Here is a 7,008-nt window from a genome sequence, read left to right as displayed (position 1 = left end):
GAGATTATCCGGCTGAACAAAACGTGATCCCTCTCTTAAATATGTGTCAACCACAGACCTTATTTCGAGCTATTTTCCCAAATCCTATGGAGAATTTGCATTGGTTTTTCAAGAAGGAACCGGAAGAAGTTTACTTCCGGGTTTTACGACGCGTCACTGCGGTTCTCTATAGTCTATGATTTTAACTTGGAGGCTACTATTAGCATCGTTAGCATCGATGGAGCTACCACTCGCTTACACGCTAACCCAAGCCGTAACATTAATTACGTAGCTGATTAAAATCATTAACACATAAATAAGTACTCGAATTTCACTTACCGCAAAACCGCATTCATGCACCGTCTGTTTCAACCGCAGAGCGAGTCACAATAGTCCGATATATAAGCATGAAGAACAAACAAACACGGCCGGGGGCAAGCTGGTTCCTGGATGAGCTGAACAGGCAGAGTGCCTGCCTGTAGCTTCACGGAGCAGCTAGCAGAGAGACAAGAAGCTAGCAGCAGTCACTTCACAGAGCCGTCACTCAATGTGACCACGCCCTAATTTATGCAAAAACTTTAAGACCTAATATAAATAAAAGGGTTGTGTTAGAAAACAATTCACTCACAGATCCATAATCATGAAGTTGGAATCTAACTACATTCATAATAATATTTATTGCATCCATGGGTAGAAACATGTTTTTTTCTGCTGTAAAGTTGGGCATTTTAACATGGGGGTCTATGGAAATTGCTCCTTTCTGCAGTCAGTCCCTATCGGCCAATATATGAACTGCAGTGTGTGCCACTTCCGTATTGGCGTCCCGGCTCTTCCACAGAGTTTGCCGCTTGTGTGCAACTCAAGGCATATGCTCGAACGGGAGCTGCCTGGACGCTGCAATCATGTTGCGCGCACTATCCGTGCTGAGTGTGCTGACTTTTCCCACTATGTCCCACTGTCTGGCTACCTACATAAAGTGAAGTGCTCGGCGCAGTTGCCGGCGAAATGTCACTCCTCTGTTTTAATTTAAACAGCTCCTTATATCCGTTAGCGCAGCTAGCTAGCACCAGATGCTAACAACAACAACAATACACGTAAGGTCTCTCTCTCGCGCCACACGTACACACACCCTCCCGGTGCTCCCGATGGCCAGTCGGTGCCTGCCGGTGAGCGTGGAAGTGTGGTCTGCCGCAAGCGGACGGCAGGAGCGGGGCTGTCAGCATCAACTTGTAGATGGTATTTTAAACTCGATGCGCTCTGAAACTACGGGGCGGCCGAGGACAAAAAATACACATGCGTTAATCGCGTTAAAATAATTAGTGGCGTTAATTTTTTTTTGCTTTAACGCGTTATTAACGCTGTTAACTTGACAGCCCTAGGTTTTTCGTAAGGGCCACGCGAACGCGCAAACGGAGGGGGAGTGTGTAGGGGTAGGGTGTAGGGGGCGGTTTGGGAATGGGCCTCACCAACCCAGTTTCATAAAAAAATGTGTAATAACTACGTTGGTCCACAACTTGGGACGTAGTATTTCTACAAAAATGCCTCTGAAATTGTAGGATCCCTACGTTTTTTCTCACCATTCATTCCAATGGCTGGCGTCTATGTCACGTGAACTTCAAATTTCTCCCTGCAGAAAAAAAAAAATTGGCCGAACTTCGTTTTATTCTTGGTGGAAAATGCCTATTTAAAAGTTAGTTTGGCCATTAAAATGCCTTTTGATGTTATTTGATGCGAGAAATATGAGTTGTTATTTCAGATTATATGTGCAGTGGATGTACATGATCTTTAGTTTGCTAGTTATTACGAAGATTACTTCAGGAAATTGTGTCTTTACAACGTTTTCATTGTTAACAAGGTGGTTGCTAGGGACGCTGCTATCGATATTATTTCTGTTATGTTGTGTAAATGTTTTAATGCGTGTTATCTTTATTGCACCCCTTCCCGTCAATGTATAGTGTTGGTCCACAGCGAAACGTATTAGTTTAAAAATCCGCATCTAAGATACGTTATTCCCTGCTGCAATTCAAGTCTCACATCTCCATCACTCGTCCATAAACATCGCGAACGACGACTTTTTTTAAAATAAATAATACTTTCATTCAGAGTGTGATTGCTTTTCTCTTTGAAGTATCAATAAGCGGGCATTGTCTACACGGTTCGGCTGCATTACATATTACAATCTGCCCCAGAAAAAAAGTGTTTGAATGAGTACATTAACGGTTTTATGATGTCCCTGCCTGTCTAAGACACCGATCTGACTTTAGATTAATTGTGACTCGAGTGTTTCGTCAACTAATGTGTTGCTTAAATAATACTTCTTCATAAGTATGGTGACATGGTGAGTGTTGCACGGCACAATAGGCTCAGCTGCTCAGCATAGGAGATATATGATCATGTATATGTGATATGCCGCGGACTGTACTTATGTTACTCTGATCGTTCTCTGTTTGTCCCACGATTATTTTAAGTAAGCTTTCCTTACGCTAATGTTATACATAGTCCGATTGCTCTGAAGATGGAGGTGATACTCTATAAATCGCGCAGTGCGGTGCGTTAAATCTAAACTGGGTTGAAAACGTAGACGCGTCAGGGCATTTCAAGAAAGCGCCGGCCTTCCCTTCTCGCGTTTCTTCTCGACTTGGATCGGCCAAGGAAGGGCCGACGGCTTTCCTTCCGACCATAAATCGTGCCTGACTGCGTGCTCGCCGCTGCGCGTCTCTCACACAACTCGTCAGAGGCAGATCTATGAAATCCTCCTTCTACACACTTAGATATTTTGGAAGTACGGAGTAGGTGGCTGATGGTTTTTAGTCAGCAACAGGTCCAACTGCAGTGTACCTTACTACTAATCAAATACGCCCTATCAGTTATTAAGTTACTTATTTGGGACTGTAAGCAGACTGTATACTCACCATGATATTGTAATATATTGGATGTTCTCAGGTTTGGCAGGAAACACTACCACTTTGNTCGGCTCCAGCTTGAGCAGGCATACTCTACTGTAGAGAAACACAGGGCCAAGTGAACTCCAAGTGGGGCGTAGATCCACCAACAATCCGTGCAACTGCCATGGCCCTGTGTTTCTCTACAGTAGAGTATGCCTGCTCAAGCTGGAGCCGATCACGTCACACCAAACTGGTCGACACAGCCTTGAATGACACCTGCCGCATCATCACGGGATGCGTTAAGACAACACCTGTCCCGTGCCTCTATGCGCTAGCCGGCATCTCTCCCCCGCACCTCAGACGACTAGGTATCGCTCAAGATGAACGGAGAACACAGGAGACAGACATCAGACACCCCTTCCATGGCCACGTAGCACCCCCACGCAGGCTCCGATCCAGAGCCAGTTTTGTGTAGACAGTCCTGCCCCTCCAGACAATCAAACAAGCAGCAAGGACCAACATCTGGGAAGATGAATGGCAAATAAATGACACACGAGCTCTTGAATGGCTGGACAGAGGAATGACACCAACGGAAAGCCTCGCTAGTGGCCACGACCTTGGCTGGACAACCTGGAATTCACTTAATAGACTGCGTGTGGAACAGGGGAGGTGCAAAGCACTGATGAAAGTGTGGAACTACACCACAGAAGACACGTGCTGCTGTGGATCAGTGCAGCCAATGTCCCACCTACTGGAATGTGCCGATGCCCCCCGGTGCAGTCCAGAAGACCTGGCAGAACCTACCCCATCAGCTGTGGCCTGTGCCCGATACTGGCAGAACGACATCTGAGATTGCTACGGACCCGAAGAAGACTACACCATGAGCTTTTACATTGGTTCCCTATGAGTATTCCTTCACAATGTAAATCTATCACAATCGCCCTTTCACAATAAAATACCTTGACATATCCAGTGCATCACTGGCTACTTGAGAACATTTGCTTAGAAGCAAATCAACAAAATAATTTACTACTCTATAAAATTGCTTACAGAGGAGGCATAAATAATATGAAATATGAAAATCAACAGACATCAAATATATTATCAATGGCTCCTTTGGGCAGGTTACTTGGAAACAAATGCAGTACTGTCCTTTCTGTTGTACTGAGAACAAAGGGAATCTATTTGATTTCTTTGATTATGTTATCAGGTAAAAGAATAATGGAAAAAAAACAACAATAAAGTAATTTACACATTTATTTTAATTTTTTTTTAATCAACGTTTTCAAGGTCTTAAAGCACCCTTCTTTCATTTTCAAACATTTTTCTATGAATGCTTTCATGTTCTCTGTTTTTATTCCTGGTTAAATCTAGAAGACAGTGCATTTCTCCTAACCTCACAATCACCATGAGCACTAGGTTTCTAATTAGATTGGCGGTGCAGTTTAACAATCATTTGACACGAAGCTCAGTTTTGCAGCCTCGCTCTCCCGCAGTCCCTTATTAGTTCCAAAAACTGAGCAATGTGTGTGACGGCAAACAATAAGCACTGATTGCTCCCTTTGAGACCGTTATATAACAATGTTATTATAGCAATTATGTCTCAGAGAACAATGTTCCACACACCCCTTTAGGGTAAAACTAAAACACGCACAGTCAGAAGAACTTTGTGAGGCAGGGGGGAGTTAAAAACATATAATATACACTTCTGAAAGTGGAAGCCAAGGTTAGAAGAGACACAGACGCTATCTGAACTTTAACAGGATTTCTATTATTTAAAGTGACAGTAATGTATGTTAATGTAAGCGTATATGTCATTAAAACAAATGGTCTATCACAAATACACACATTTGTACATGCACTTTGTGTTGGTACGCACTGTGCACCAAGCGAACTGATGAAAATGTCACCTTTGGGTGCATCTTGTAAAAGTCCAATGATGTGAGTCAACAGAATGAATTAGCATTAGATAATCTTAACCAGCCTCACCAACACACCAGAATACATTACAGTTATGTAACCAAACTTGTTGTGACATGATTAAAAAAAGTACAAAAATAACACCACACACTGCAAACGCTGCTCTGGCGAACAGGCATCATACATCAGCAAGCACTTTAACACCAGCAATGGCCTTATGTCAGCTGTTTCTTCCCAGGTGTCTTGGGGACATGGTGCCACAAATGTCTGTGTTTGAGTCCCACAAGTAAGTCCTTAATCCTGACTACAGCGAAAGAGAGATGGCTGCACTTCCAGATGTAATCTCTCCAAGTTAATGTGCTCCTTTCACATCATTGCTGTTACGAAGATAGCTTTCTTTCTGACCAACTGGAACCAAAAGCATCCACACAAGCAGCAACCTGCAACAAAGAAAAGTGACAGCGTTTTAATGGTATCAAATGTGAAATGACAAGTGTGCCTTATTGTAAATCTATCTTGGACTTTTTCTTTCACATTTCTTTCATAATCAGTTGCCAAGAGACAATGAAAGCTACAAAAAAAGAAAAAACAGTGCGAGCTAAAAATAAGCCCAGATGTAGCTGCAACGTCGTCGCTTATGTAAGATCTGCAGAAATTAATTAGCAGATGTCAGTACTAGAGGGTGTGAGGGCAGCGTTGAGTAAAACACAGTCCAACTCATTGTTACTTACCTCCATTTTAAATTAACCGCACGGCTCCAGTCGAGACAAGTGGTGCTATAGTTCGATACCGCATTAGATGCTGAGAGCCCTCTTCGAGATCTACAACGTACTCTCTGATAGAAGAGACAGAGTAGAGATAAATCAGTTATTTACGCAGAAAAATAAAACAGTGCTGAATGTGAATAGTGGACACTGCTAGATCTGCAAAATGTATCCGAAGTCTATTGAAATTGCAACGTGTAATATCCAAATGCAGAAAGCGCAATATTTGGAAAAGGTAAAATATGTGAACTCAGACAGAGACCTACAAACAGTACTGAACAGACGTAAAGGTCCCATGTCATGGCCAATTCTACTGATAATAATTCCATTGTTGAGGTCTACTAGAATAGATTTATATTGTGCAATTTTACAAACTCACATTGGTTTCTCATACAGCATCTCTGTATAGTATTTGTATTCACTCTCTGTCCTACATGGCTTGTTGGAGCTCCTGCCCCCCCCTCCCTATTTGCCCACTGTGCTCTGATTGGTCAGCTCGCCCACTCTGTTCAGATGAGTCTACCACCGTTACAGCGGAACATCAGTGATTATGTGTTACAATGGTGTTTGTTAGCAACCAGAAAATGACACCAGTAAGACAAACAGATGAGAATGCTGCTGGCGTTTTGCTGAACAAGATGGTAATCGCCGCATTCAGCTGTAGGCATGCAGAGCCGCGGGAAGGTATTTTGAGTGGGGGTGGACCAAGCCCCCAGGAAGGGCGCCGGACTCAGATGAAAATATTCGTAGTGGCCAAACGGCGGTACTACACTTCCGTTTGGTTGCCAGGCCCGGAAACACTTTTTCCCATTGACTTACATGGGGAAAGAGTGGTCTGTAAATCGTTGGATACTTTTTTTTTTCTTTTTTTTTACATAAATAACGTATCTATGCCACAATTTTAGATGCAGATTTTGTTAGACTAATACGTTTGCGCTGTGGACCAACACTATAAATTGACGGGGAAGGGGGTAGCAATAAAGATAACACCATTAAACAGTTACACAACATAACAGAAATAATATCGATAGCAGCGTCCCTAGCAACCACCTTGGTAACAATGAAAACGTTGTATGGACACAATTTCCTGAAGTAATCTTCTTACATTACTTAGCAATTAAAGATCATGGCATCCATGCACACATAATCTGAAAATAAACTCATATTTCTCGCACAAATTGACATCAACGCCTTCTTATTGGCCAACCTAACTTTAAATAGCCATTTCCAAGGAGAATAAACGAATGTCGGGCCATGTTTTTTTTTTCTGCAAGGAGAAATTTGAAGATCATGACTGAGCGCCAGGATATATTGGTTAATAATGTATGGTTCTTCCTAAGTGGTTGTAGAAATTACGTCCCCAAAAGGGACCACGCTAGTATATTACTTTTTTATGAGACGGGGGTGACAAGATCTTCTGAGTATCCCTAAATCGAGGTTGAGGCGCGAGGAGACAGAGC

At 42.8% G+C, this 7,008-nt stretch overlaps 1 long non-coding RNA gene across 1 annotated transcript; it reads right to left on the bottom strand.

Moving 5' to 3' along the window:
• Positions 1-4,823: 4,823 nt before the first annotated feature.
• Positions 4,824-5,618, bottom strand: LOC104946537 (uncharacterized). Its single transcript, XR_798458.1, has 2 exons — positions 5,516-5,618; positions 4,824-5,224 (listed from the first exon to the last, which is right to left on the bottom strand). It is a non-coding gene; the product is annotated as an uncharacterized lncRNA (long non-coding RNA).
• Positions 5,619-7,008: the final 1,390 nt, after the last annotated feature.

Source organism: Notothenia coriiceps, unplaced genomic scaffold, assembly GCF_000735185.1.
Source record: "Notothenia coriiceps isolate Sejong01 unplaced genomic scaffold, NC01 NC01_scaffold00011182, whole genome shotgun sequence".
NCBI lineage: Eukaryota > Metazoa > Chordata > Actinopteri > Perciformes > Nototheniidae > Notothenia > Notothenia coriiceps.
The sequence above is the reverse complement of the archived record's forward strand: the minus strand, read 5'-3'. Positions and strand labels throughout refer to the sequence as shown.